We start from the raw sequence: 14,429 nt of genomic DNA on the forward strand, positions 1-14,429 counted from the left end.
CAAAGAGCTAATTACAGCTTGTTATGTCATTTACTATGTTAAGTATTGTAATCTTTTTCTTAATATTGATATATTAGATGGATCATATGTATAATCTCAAGCCGATGAAGAGGGAGAGGAGGAAGCAAGATCCAACAAGCCTAATGGATTCTATGGGACTAAATAGATTTGATAATAGTGGTTTCATGGAGAGGTCTATTAGTGCATGCAACGCTCCAACTTAGTTTTAGTTCTCCTATATTGTAATGTAGCCAAACTTTAGCTTTCAAAGCTTTATATATGCCAATGCTTCTGTATAATGCAAGAAAGAACATTCTATATAGATTTTAGTTGTTCTATTTTGTTTGCAAGCCAAAATTTATTTTCAAAGCTTTATGTACACCCATGCAAATTTATAACACAACAAAGGATATTCTTTGGCCAAACTCATTATTATTTCATATTGGATTGTATATTTGCTATGGTGAATTTACTATCGCTTACAATCTTTTAAGATGTAATATCTACGCATTATGGTATTTTGCATCTTGGTTTGACTCGCTATAATGTATGTATCCTTATCATGAATGATGCTCTACATCTACACATGTATGCTAAAAAGAATCTAGGAAGTTATTGGTTGCCTTGTTGTAGCTCCACTCTTAGTTGCAATTTTGCAACCATCACCTCCTTGGTTTTTTTAGCTAGTAAGCATCGCATTTATACTCCCATGCATATCCATACCTAAGTATGTGTCTAAGTTACATACTAGATAAGCTAAGGACATAGTTATCGAGACAAGAAAATAGAAGCATCTAGAGATGTGTTGTAGCTTTCTATTCTAAAAAGCATGTGTATTGGTTGGTTAACATGCCTATTTCCGTGTAGTGGGCTAGGGTCGAGGCAATTTGGGCCATTTAGTTGAAAGGGTATGTATGTGAGTTTGGTAAGGTAGAGTGTTCAAAACCTTGACTAGGTGGGTGCCTTACCTTGGGGTCTATTGACCATATTGAGCACAAAAGAGTGACCTACAAAATAAAATCCTCAGGGGAGAGGGGGCAATAAGAGAAAAACTACTTCAACGGGTAGATTTGGCAACTCGATTGAACGCCACGACGGCGTAGGGGCACGACATTTAGAGAGAGAGAGAGACAGAGAGAGAGACAGAGAGAGAGAGAGAGAGAGAGAGAGAGAGAGAGAGAGAGAGAGTGTGTGTGTGTGTGTGTGTGTGTGTGTGTGTGTGTGTGAGAGAGAGAGAGAGAGAGAGAGAGAGAGACCTTCGTCTACATTGGTCGGGACCATGATTTTCAATATCTATGAAGCGGCGACTCAAGCGGCAGAGATCAGATACAGATGATGAGCGCCACGAGCCTCATCGATAGAACGATTCGGTCATGGTATAACTGGGAAATAATGATTGGAATCAGGATGCCAGAAAGAGGGATCAGATGTTTCATTTGAAGTCGAACCGGACGATCATGCAGAGAGGGTGGCGCCATGCAGTTATTATTATCTCAGCAACTGGCCCCGCCCCAGCCTCCATGGCCCCTCACTGTGGAGAAGCTATGGCGTCTCAGACAGCAATACTGGGACGACAGCCTCCGCTTAATTAGAGGAAGAGACCATCCCCCCTTGGCCTCCTCGCCTGTCTTTGATCGGCATTCGGCCAACCTTGATAATCAGTACTCTAACCTTAATCGTCCCTTTGATCGTCACCCTGACCTTAATCGTCCCTTTGATCATTGCTTTCATCTTCATCATCCTCACCTCAATCTAGCCACAAGCTTGCAGCCCAAGTCTCATGGCAAGCTATATAACCATGAGACCACTTGTCCTTCGAAGCGAGAAAGAGATCACAATCTCAATATTACCCTACCTCATAAAACTTCCCCTCCCACAAAGAGAAGAGAAAGGCAACCATGGTGCATTACCTCTCCATCATCCTCCTCCACCCTTGGTATCATTGCCAAAGAAAAACCCCCACATGGCCATCCCAAAGCCACGACGACTAAAGCCCCTCTAACTATTCAAGGGAGACCATTACTTCATCATGTATATCCCAAAGGCTACACCACCAAAAAGAAGAATCATAGGTCGCCTCATCATGTACCCTTAGCTCAAGTTGAAATCCCGGGATATTGTCAATATGAACTCCAAAGACCACCATCTTCACAGCCTTCTGGGTTGAGGTTCTCTCCTTCTCAAGGTAATTCAACTTTACATATTTATTATGCATTGTTTATTATTATTAAGTGTCATCATTGTTTCCCTCTTATCTATCTCACCCTTCCTATAAATACAATTCATGCTAGACAATTTAGACACCAAGCCTACCAAGTTATTTATTGTTTTGACATGAATAAAAACATTAGTAATATTCTCTTTATAGAGCTGAAGTCTCCAAAATTATTAAGTTCATGGATAAGAATATTAACAATTTAATTGATGGAGCTCAAATCAATAATAACATGAAAAACATAGATTATAAGTAGCCTTATTTAGCTAACTCATACAATTATCAAATATTCAAAAGCATCAACATTTTGACCATCCCTCTTTAACAAACATCAATTCCTTCTCTTAACCACCACATCTTTTTTTCCTATTATTTCTCATAATATCATTCCTCACATATAATATACTAAGTAAAAAAGTAAGAAAGTACTATACTGAAAGGTCCATTATTAGTTATGTATCCATTGATTTTAAAATTTTCATCTTATAAAGGAATTTTATCTCTTCATCAAAATGGTATATACTTCTACACAACCATAACATGCAAATCCATCATTAAAAATGTTCCTTTTATTTCATTCAAGAGGGATTAAATAGCAACACATCATTTGTGTTCAATCTTCTATTGGTAATGGTATCACCATCTAAATTAAATCATATGCAATTTAGCTTTTTTGGATAAGGGCTTTATTTTTCCTCAAGAACATAACATTTTCAAAGCTAAATATCTACTTGGAGGGAGGAATCAATGACCCTAGTCAAAGACTTAGAAAGCAAAGCTCTTTTCCATTGTCCATTTTGTAAGAGCAAGTCAAAAGTGTGAGGGAACTAGTTAGCCATGCTAGAGGCACATAGTGGACCAACCAATCTCCCAAAGAATCAAATAGATATCTTCTACCATTGTTAATGATGGGTATATTTATTGCACATATGAAGATGTCATTAACTGGTAGCATTGTCATACACCACGTGGAAAGTTCTTTGGTCAGTCATGCATACATGTTGACCTAAATATAAGATTGTAGTGCACATAGATTTAATAGATGATTTGTAGAACTACCACAGGTGTATGGTTTCAACTAAGTATAAGAACTCAACATGTTGCAGATTTAAAGAAAGAAGTTACTATACCACATACAGAGACCAATTCTCGAGCAGTGAAAGAGTTGTTAAAGAAAAGTTTTCAGTCTTATATTCATCAACTCAATTCAAGGCTAGATTATGGTGTTAGTGATGAGGATCTCAAAGTCCCAAAGGCTCCATCACATGTTTCAGCAGGGTCATTATACCACTATCATCCTCTTGATCTAGGTATGCACTTGTAAGTTATGTCTTATGCGTTTCAATTGGTCGTAATTAATTTTCTTCTAATGATCATAAAATTTTGAGGATATGTAGAAGACTAATCACCATGAATTAATTTGTATAAGCTTCTACGTATATTGTAATCAAGGAAGACACCTTGATAGAATACCATTGACATGTTTATCATAATGAGAATTCTCTTTCTAAATCTAAACATCATTACGTATGTTTCATTTATACACTAATGTTTTATTTTGTTTAGAAATATCAACACACTTTGAATACAAAAATAAAGTGCTATTTACATATATCACAGATCCTGATTGAGTACAGGAAAAAGGAATCTCAAAGATTGGTTAAGGAAGCACCGATATGGGAAATCCAAAAAATGTTCAAACAATGTTGCATTTGGTAGAAGTGTCACTCCTAGACCTTTGAGGAGGTTTCTTGTCACTCCACATGATGCATCAAAAGAAAAAGATAAAGAAAATGCTACTGGGACAATGAAAAGATGCATTGAAGGAAAGCTGAGTGAGTCTAAATTCATTTATTCAATCTAGAGCTTGAAAGTCTAAGATTCCCTTTTACAATCTAACAATGTGATTGTGTTGAAATACATAGATGCAAGAAGGGAAGTTTTGAAAGCCATACATGACTATCACATTAATTCCCAAGCTCGACTACAACTTGAAAAAAGAGCAAGTAAGTTCTAAAGCAATCTATGCAACTTTGTAATGAGAATTATTGTTATTAATGGTTAAAGTAAAGTATTTGCATAGCTTCCTAGATACCTTCAAAATAAGTCAAAATAATGAATGCTTATTGGCTTTATGAGATCTATTATAACCCATCGTGAAGCCAATTTTTCTTTCCTTATGGCCACTGAATTCTATTTTATCTCCTCTCTAATTGATTTGCACTATTCCTTGTCCACCCTTGAGATAGGGGCCCTTTGAACAAAACTGAATTCCTAACTTCCAAATGGATCATAGGATTATTATTTTGACCACATGCTAAATGTCAAAACAATCTTCATCTATGAGAGTCCCCTAGTTTGGCATCATTTATATCAAACTATAAGAAAGCCCAACGGTTTGAATATTTTACCTCTCCACATTCATAAAAGAGATTAATAATGTATTTGATCTTTGTAAAGAAAGAAAGGATGAGAAATACACTCTTGAGCTTGTCTCTTCTTGCGACCTATTCATTAGTATCTTTCAATATGTGATGTTCATCCTGTTAGACTCAATAGATTTCCACATAGTTACAATCCACCCTTTCCAAATTTTAAGGTTGTGCTTGGAAACTTGTATTTCCAATGCATTTAGATTTAATAAATTGAGAATTTTCCTTCCCATCAATATTGCCCTACCTTTTACAATACTTCAAGGGTTTTATCCCCCTTTTAATACAACTACTTTTGAGGGTATAATGAAGAAAGGAAGTAGGCCACTCTTGCTTCTTCTTCATCATGACATTGAATAGCCAATCTTGCTCCTTTGCCTCTCCTTTGCATTCTACCTAAACTATCATCCCATACTATTTAGACGCAAAAAGGTAGAAGTTAATTGTCCCAAATGTCAACCCACCTTTGAATATGTTTGTTAAGCATATTCTAAGAGTGGGGCTTAATCATCGTGAATGGAATGAATCCATCCTAAAAAACATCAAAGAAGGTCCAAATAGCTTGATTTAATGATGAATTAGAACTCTTGGGTATGGAAAGCTTCCACAAGGATTTGGGTTAGTAAACTTATTCAAGGACCAACATATGAGTAGCTTGTCAGTATGCTACTTTGATCAATTCTTCTATATGTGGGGAGTATGTGGGTGCTTATCTTATAAGATCTGAGATACACGCTTGACTTTCTTATATACTTAAAATATATATGGTGAATATTATGCTGGCACAGAGGGAGAATAGATGAGAGAAAAGAAAGATGTAGAGAGAGAGAGAAGTAGAGAAATTGGCAACACACTAGGGACTGGAAGATGGGCTAGTTCCCCCCCTGGTGGAGTTATATTATTGATAAGGAGCAAGCTCTTCCATTACACATAAGGCAGTTCTCACTTGTAGATCTTGGAAACAAGATCACGGTTCCTTGCACGGTATACAACCGGCTAACACTTGCACAACTTGGAAGTTGGCACCTTTTGATCCTTCTTTAGTCTCCTTCTCTCCTACACAATATGTGTAGGGCTTTCCTCTTAGCACTTGATTTCAGTAGAGCTTCCGCAACACTTGCACCTTCTCTTCTCCTCTTGGATGCATTCAAAGTGATTCTTCCTTTACCTCCCTCACACCCAAGGAGAACCTCCTCTTTTATAGGCTTTCAAGAGCTTCGACTCTTCTTGGAAAGGGACTTGAGTTGATCTTCATGCAAGATGTGGTTGTTCCAGGACCTACTCTAGAGCACTAATTTCGAGATATCTCTATGTGCGTTGTTCGGATGAAAAAACGTCCAACACAAAAGTTGTAGATCTCGCTGTTTTTTATAAGTCTAGTGGCCCATTTTTAGAGATCATCTTTCTATCACAAGATATTTTAAAAATGGATTCACCGTGTCTTTTTTAAAAAGAACAACTTCTCAAACTGTACTCTTAACTTGTGGTCCATGCAACCACCTTAAGGAGAGTTCATTAAATTGCCTTAGGCCTCAACCTTAAGATTGACTTCCACACAAAAGCTTGTGTCTTTTTAGACCTTAGAAAGAGAAAATCACTTCTCTCCTCACTTCTAGAGGATCACATTTCTTTTCTTTCTTAGTGAGAGAATTACCTCTCTTGTCTTTCTTAATCAAAGAAAAGACCTTAAACCTTGACTTATAAGGGAGAGGATGACCCCAAATGAATGCAATGCTCATTACACACAAGTAAACATTCCCAGGCATCCCTTGATGCACACATAAATACATATACACAATGCTAATGCACTTCCTCTTCTTAGAACTTAATCCATTTTCATTTACGTGTCACTCATTGGTTCTTGTGTACACTCTTACACTTGGTAGACACTTCTTTCCCCCTTCATAACTTGTACTGCCTGTACTAGATATCCCCATCACAGTGCTCTGATCACCCCATTAAGTGATGCACTATGAATATTGGTCTCTAAATGGTCTCATGGCCATTCTAGATCATCATCAACACTTAAAGAAAAGTGAGTCATTAATTTATTGACATGAATTTATTAAATAGAGAATGTGTAATAAGCAATCAATTTAGTGACATTATCATACCATTGAATTTCATCTCAATCCAAATAGGAAAGGAGCTTGTGGAATCCAAAAATTAAGGATGATGGAATATTTCCACCCATGGTTGTTCTTCTTAAGTGAAACACGCAATATCCTAGTTTCATCTCCTCTCTAAGTGTCATGACGTTCCTATTATGCCTAGTGAAATTTTAAAAAATCATCCTTGAGAATGATAGAGCTATATCCATTGATTTGTTGGTCTAAAGTTCAAAGCAAAGAAATGTAAGCTTATTTTTTCATTAGTAATCATCATACCTAGTGAAATTTTTAAAAATCATCCTTGAGAATGTTAGAGTTAGATCCATAGATTTCTTGGTCTAAAGTTCAAAGCAAAGAAATATAAGCTTATTTTCTCATTATTAATCATCATAGCTAGTCCATGTAAATTTTCAAGTCCAAAACATGTCATATTCTAGTCACCTAAGAGCATACAATAGTCCTTAACTAACTTGCCTTTAAGATAAGTGCATGCCGTAGCATGCTCTGAGTGCTTATTTGCCCTCGCATGCATGGATTAGGAGAGTAGTGAGAGGGTGGCCACCATGTGGTGACATGATACCTAAAAAGATTGTAGTAACTAAAGAATCTCAATGGCACATTCCCGCCGCTCACCTCAAGTCGCCATTATGTCCATTGGCGCGCGTGCGCACACACACACACACAATGAATGAGTATTAATATCACAAATGTGTTTCTCAAGTTAGACTTTAAAGATTTAATGGGTGTAATTCTTCTAGGCCTTCCTAACATGTGGCAAATAGCAGTATGAATAGTATACAAATAATGCATGACTAACTATATGCCACTTAGTGAATTCACTAGAAGATCTTTCAATAAATGCCATACATTCATGTTCCACTTCAAAATTTGAGACAACAAAATCTCTATATGCTTTATAAAAAAGTAATAGAAAAATAAGTAAAGAGTTAGTTGCATTTATGTGATGCGCATGATCCGTTTCTGAATTAGATGAGTTTCTAAAAGAAAAGAAACAGAGGCAACAAAAAAAATTTATGCAAGAAAAAAGGAGGAGACAAGTGGAATAAGGTTTTGAATTTTTTTCAAAATTGAATTCAATGGTAAGTGTTTTCTCATCTTTCTAAATCTAGCTGAAATCTCTCTCTCTCTCTCTCTCTCTCTCTCTCTCTCTCTCTCTCTCTCTCTCTCTCTCTCTCTCTCTCTCTCTCTCTCTCTCTCTCTCTCTCTCTCTCTCTCTCTCTCTCTCTCTCTCTCTCTCTCTCTCTCTCTCTCTCTCTCTCTCTCTCTCTCTCTCTCTCTCTCTCTCTCTCTCTCTCTCTCTCTCTCTCTCTCTCATTACTTCAATGGACAAAATGTTCACATTCAGTATGGAATAGTGATATTTAAGGCCCAATATAAGGGAGCATGTTTAATGTTAGACTTGAATTAGTACAAGTATTTAGCTACCAATAATGTGAGGCTTTTAAAGGACTACAAAAGATAAACACAAGAAATGTGAAAGTTTGATATTTTAAACCCTTTTGAGTTTTATATACCTCTCTTAAAATAACTTCTAAACAATTAAAAGTAAGCTTTTTGGAAGATATAGAGTTTATTTGTGAGATGTTATTAAGCTCAATGTTGCCTATAGTTTTATTGCTAATGAGGTTTATGCTACATAGATTGATGCATTCCATTGTTGCTCACAAAATATTCCTAACTATCTGAACTTTGATTTCTTTTTCAAGTCAATCATTTGGATCTCTTGTGTGGACTCAATGACCCAAAGTAAGTGCTTCCAAAATCCAACAACTTGGACTTGTGACTTTATCCCACATGGATTCTAATTATCATAAGCCATACAATTGTAAATCCCTAGTGGAATAGTAAGAAGACAAAGGAGGGAGGAGGAGGAACTTAGGAATGAAAACAACAAAAGCATGCCACTTCATACTCACACATGTCACATCCTTCATAGGGTCAAAAAAAGCCATTTAAGCAACAAATATTGGACCTAAGTAAATCCCATGAAAGGTTTAATTTAGCAAAAGAAGAAGGGAAATAGGAAAACAATGATGAGAATTGTTTCTTCACCTAAGTTTTTTTGCCAATACATGGGACCACTACTAATGTATATTGCCCCTTGTAGATGTAGGTAAGAATCATGCTAGATCAAGGAACAACCTACCTAACTTAAGAAAGCCATGTTAGCCAATAAGAATATTGAGTATTTGTTCTTGGAAATGGCCAAAAGCCACACAAACACACTCAAAATAACACTAACGAGACATATGTACATCTATCCATGATATTAGAGGACTTGAAATCAAAAGTGCATGCTTATTATCCCAAGTCTTAACTAATAGTATACTGTTTTGCTAATTCATTTAGAATTTAATCATGGCTATCATTCCAAGTTTTAGCTAGTAGGATATAGTTTTGATGAGCCATTCCAAATTTTCTCTTGTGGTTACTTTGTGGTCACATACACACACACACACACAAAGACTGGGGGGAGAGAGAGAGACACACACACACACACACACACACACACACACACACACACACACACACACACACACACACACACACACACACACACACACACACACACACACACACACACACACACACACACACACACACACACACACACACACACACACACACACACACACACACACACACACACACACACACACACACACACACACACACACACACACACACACACACACACACACACACACACACACACACACACACACACAGAAAGAGAGAGAGAGAGAAGGAATGAGAGGATAGATGGAAGAGAGCTAGAGAGAATATGGAATGATATGAAATTATATATTAAGGTTTGCAAACGGGCCAAAACGACCTATGAGACCATGTCATTTACATGATGGTACAACTGTCTGAAAAATAGTAAATGGAAATGTAATAAAAAATACAAGAAGACTAAAAGCTATAAGTAAGGGAAATTGTAGGCTAGTAGCTCTGATGATCTCATGTGGTATCGAGGCCTTGAATCTGATCATCTTGGAAATCATGGATACAAGTGGCCTCTCCATCAATCTCCATCCATCATATGGGCAACCCAATCAACTCTGGTGATCCAGACTACTGGAATCCCATACTTGTACTCCATAAAGCAGTGTGGAAGTGACCAACAATGTATCAAAGAACCACATCTCGATGCAAGGTTCATAAAATTGCACTTGTGAACACATTCTCTCCAAGTGTCCTAGTGTTGCATATCCTCGGGTCAGTGTAGTATGTACTACCTCCCTCATAGAGAAAGTGGGACCTGTGTATAGCACTCCCAAATATATCTATGAATCCACATACTCCAACTCCTCTTGTCCATACGTAAGTTTAAGTGTTGATCTCCTAACCCTCTATGGTGTAGTATTAAACACCATCACCTTGGTTTTTTTCCATGTGTAGATGCAAACCCAAATCCTAACATACATTATCATTGGAGCAATTGTTCTTGTGGAGGAATACCACATATTGTTAGTTGATTTTTACAAGAAAAGATGGAGATTCTTCTTTACTTGGAGAGGGCAACTCCTCTCACTCCACTTACATCTTCTTGAGGAAATCTTGATGCATGTCAGCACTCTTCCAAAAGAGGGAACCCTAAATGCACCTCCAAGGTGCACACAACATCAATAATTTACAAATTAATATGTAAGATACATCTTTTGTGTACTTTTTAGAGTCATAGAAGTTAGACAATGGGATTTGAACTTATATATATTGTATAATTATTACCATTTTGTATTTTATTTTTAAAATAAATAAAGTGATTTTGTTAGGTTTTACAATCCCATTTCAATCAAATAGGTGGTCCTTGTGTAATAGAATAATAGGCATGGATAGTAGGAATCTTGCCTTGTAAGGGGCTAGATCCTTGCTAAATTTTTCTCCTTCTCGATTGCATTGATATATGCATTGGTATAATAACTAGATGCATCAAAACAAATGTGAGAATAACTTATATTAGTGATTATTATTCCAACATGTTTACTATTGTGTATTTAGACAATCATACTAATGTACTTGCACCATAATTAATACCAACACTAATGTCAATGGTGGGGGCTAATATTTCAAAATAAATGTGTGCCTATTTTTGTCTTATATTTCATTGGCATACCCTTTGTATATTGTAGTGAAGTGAAATATCCCTCTACATCATGATGCAGTATGTTGTGTGTGTGTGTGTGTGTGTGTGTGTGTGTGTGTGTGTGTGTGTGTGTGTGTGTGTGTGTGTGTGTGTGTGTGTGTGTGTGTGTGTGTGTGTGTGTGTGTGTGTGTGTGTGTGTGTGTGTGTGTGTGTGTGTGTGTGTGTGTGTGTGTGTGTGTGTGTGTGTGTGTGTGTGTGTGTGTGTGTGTGTGTGTGTGTGTGTGTGTGTGTGTGTGTGTGTGTGTGTGTGTGTGTGTGTGTGTGTGTGTGTGTGTGTGTGTGTGTGTGTGTGTGTGTGTGTGTGTGTGTGTGTGTGTGTGTGTGTGTGTGTGTGTGTGTGTGTGTGTGTGTGTGTGTGTGTGTGTGTGTGTGTGTGTGTGTGTGTGTGTGTGTGTGTGTGTGTGTGTGTGTGTGTGTGTGTGTGTGTGTGTGTGTGTGTGTGTGTGTGTGTGTGTGTGTGAAGGTGAAGACACGTAATTGAATATTTAATTAAATGTAACACGCACACTACACACACCTATTTGCTAAGTTGTATTTATACACACGTGTTATAAAAAGATATGCTTGATATGTTCCATATAGCCTATAATCTATATCATACCTTAATTACTATGCAATCACTAATCTTTCGTATCAAAGATTTTTTTCTCTAAAGATATACACCTCTAGAGCTCATAATTTAAAATCCATTCGTATGAAAGAGCTAATCCTATCTTACAACTTGTATCATAGTAGCTTCTATACACTTTGAGGATTTCAAGCTCACCCTTAAATGAAAAAGAAATGCTCAATTAATTTGTTATTTTATAAACCTTGGTGTAACATGCTTGCATCCTATACCAACATATCAAAATTACTTATATAAATAAATAAATTTAAAATAATAAAAATAGTATTTTGTATTAGTAGCACTTTGGTCTAGCATGCTTACATCCTATGTCAAATTTAGGATTAGAAAAAATTAAGTTCTAGGAAAAGTAACACATTGGTGTGTTGTATTGTTAGCAATGTGCTTAGAATTGGGAAAAACTATGTATATCAAATAGTAACATCTTGGTGTAGCATGTTGGCTTCTCCACCAACATGTTTAGCATTAGAAAAAAATTTACATTAATGACACCTTGATGTAACATGCTTGTATCTTGCATCAACATAGAGCTATTTTACACCAATATGTTTAGGATTAGAAAATAATATATCCTAAAAACTAACCTTGGTCTACAGAAACATGCTTAAGATTAGAAAATAATAGATGCAAGTACCCATCATCATATTATCAATATTTTGATAATGTGTAATACATATTTATGTAAAAAAAGGTTAAATAAATTTTAATATTATTTTAATAGCTAAAAGTGTTAAGTTTCCTTAAAATTTTAGTTTTAGACCCTAGTGAAAAGTGGAAATGAATTTTTCTCATTAATGCTAAAATGAAGACTTCCATTAGCGGAGTGATTAAAACAATAGCAAACATACATAAAGAGAAATTTAGAGTCCACTTTCATAACAATCATGTTGAAGAGTTTAAGAGAGCATTTAGTTACTCAAGGGGACAAAGAAATGGGCTAGTTACTACATCAAGTTCCGATAACTTACCTAAAAATTCTTCTTAAATGAGGTTCTTTAAAATAGATGAACTCTAGGAGGTTTATCTACACAAGCAAATAACTATATCTAATGCAACTATCAAAATTTTGAGACAATATGAAATTTGTTACATGCACAATTTTCCACTATGCAATGAGTTGTTTGGTATGATTTTTAATACTAGTTCATGATGAAGGATTTTTATAGGAGGTTTATGCTGCAAAAGAATTTCAAAATCAAAATGCATTATTCTAGTATTCACTTGATTTACTATTTGGAGTGGTTTATATTAATATAATCTATTTTGATATCAATTCTTATGGTTTGACAGAGTGATAGTTGACATTCTGGATGACCGCATTGACTGAGTGCAGTCACAAAGAAAAATGGAAGATAGTTTTGGGACACTCAATGTGCTTGCCCTTTTTATCTTATTTATGCCCTTGATAACAAAGCAGGGATCCCTTTCATTAACATCCTTAAATGAATCATAATATTTGTGGAAGCTAAGGCTACAATGATACTAGGTTCAATTTTTTTATATGGAAATGGTGAAAATATCTCACACTATGACTTTCCAAATTCTCAAGTTCCTCTTAATATTATTGGTTGTGATCATTTCATGGTTCAATGGTTGTGTTTCCAAGTTTGCAGGATCCCATAGGGTTTGACATATGCAACAAGCTAGATAAACTAGGTATGATCATGCCCTTACGTGCTTGCTCTAAAGAGAATTCCTCTTGCATTATCTTAACCCATTACTTGACATTGTCTATGGTGTCTAGCTGCTACTTACGGTAGCAATATTCCCCAACTTTAGCCATTGTGGCTTCTTGCATTTGGGGTACTATCGTGGCACTTTTTGCACTAGAAGCAGCTACATTTCCTTGAAGGGTGTTAGATCTTCACCTTTCAATTTAATTTCACTGTACATTCTTCTCTTTTCGGCACATTTCTTTCCTACTATGAATCCATTAACAATTGTAAAAATCCCTCAAGGACTCCTCTTTTTTTAATTTGCACTATGGTGATGGAGTTTACTAGAATTGGGATCATGCCCTTGTTCTTAATCATTTCAATTGCAAAGACTTAGAGAGGGACTAAGGTACAATTGTTGTGTAGCTACTAGCTTTTCATGTAGGGCAATTTATATACATGTGAATGATCCCACACTCAAGATACCACTAGTTGAACCCATCCTCCTTGTGTTATTCTTGCTTTTGAGGACATCATGAAGACACATGACTTGGTTTTCTACATGACTAGTAAGCTATTATCTCTCATGATTAAATCATTCCATGCATCCTTCCATGTCACCATATCATGATCAACACTAGATGACAGTCCATGAGGACGAGATGACCTTCATTGTAGTAGACAAAGGGATTTGTGTACTTATCAACTTCAACAAGTTCTTCAACGTACTGAGCAAGATCATCACTAGGGGGATAGGTGATGATCAACAAGTCTGGAGGTCTAGGGATTCTTAAGGGATTAATGTGTGCTCTCAAGAGTTTCTTATCTCTAGTTTTGGGGAATTGGTAATGCCAATTGTGGTTGTCTTAGACATATGAGACCTTGATTAAACTATTGGAAGTTTGAGTTCAGTTTAGGGCTCGGGAGTCTCCAATGGTGCTCTATAGTAAGCTACATCCGGATTGAAGATTGTCATAGGTGGTGAAGTGCTTATGCGGTAGGTGCAAGTTATGTGCTATTGGCTCATGTTTCTAGTGTGCCCTACATGAATGTGAATGTGCTTACGATCTAAGAGTCCTAATGCATGTGCTCAAGAGTGAGTTCTATTTATTTTGGCCATATGTGTTTTAGCTTATGTGTCCGATAGTGTGTGACCTAGTCCACTAGTATGACATTGTGATTTGTATGTGCCTAGGTAGGAGCTTGATATGGAATTG

The 14,429-nt window shown here is 36.4% G+C and overlaps 1 long non-coding RNA gene across 1 annotated transcript; it reads left to right on the forward strand.

Annotated features, from left to right (window-relative positions):
* The first annotated feature begins 4,003 nt into the window (after nucleotides 1–4,003).
* LOC148008618 (uncharacterized) lies at nucleotides 4,004–13,038 on the forward strand. The gene is made up of 4 exons (XR_015689981.1): nucleotides 4,004–4,050; nucleotides 4,141–4,221; nucleotides 7,749–7,858; nucleotides 12,848–13,038. It is a non-coding gene; the product is annotated as an uncharacterized LOC148008618 (long non-coding RNA).
* The last annotated feature ends 1,391 nt before the right edge of the window (nucleotides 13,039–14,429 follow it).

The sequence above is a fragment of the Lygodium microphyllum genome, unplaced genomic scaffold (genome assembly GCF_053477565.2).
Source record: "Lygodium microphyllum isolate KBCC unplaced genomic scaffold, Lygodium_microphyllum_v1.1.10 scaffold_115, whole genome shotgun sequence".
In the NCBI taxonomy this organism is placed as follows: Eukaryota; Viridiplantae; Streptophyta; class Polypodiopsida; order Schizaeales; family Lygodiaceae; genus Lygodium; species Lygodium microphyllum.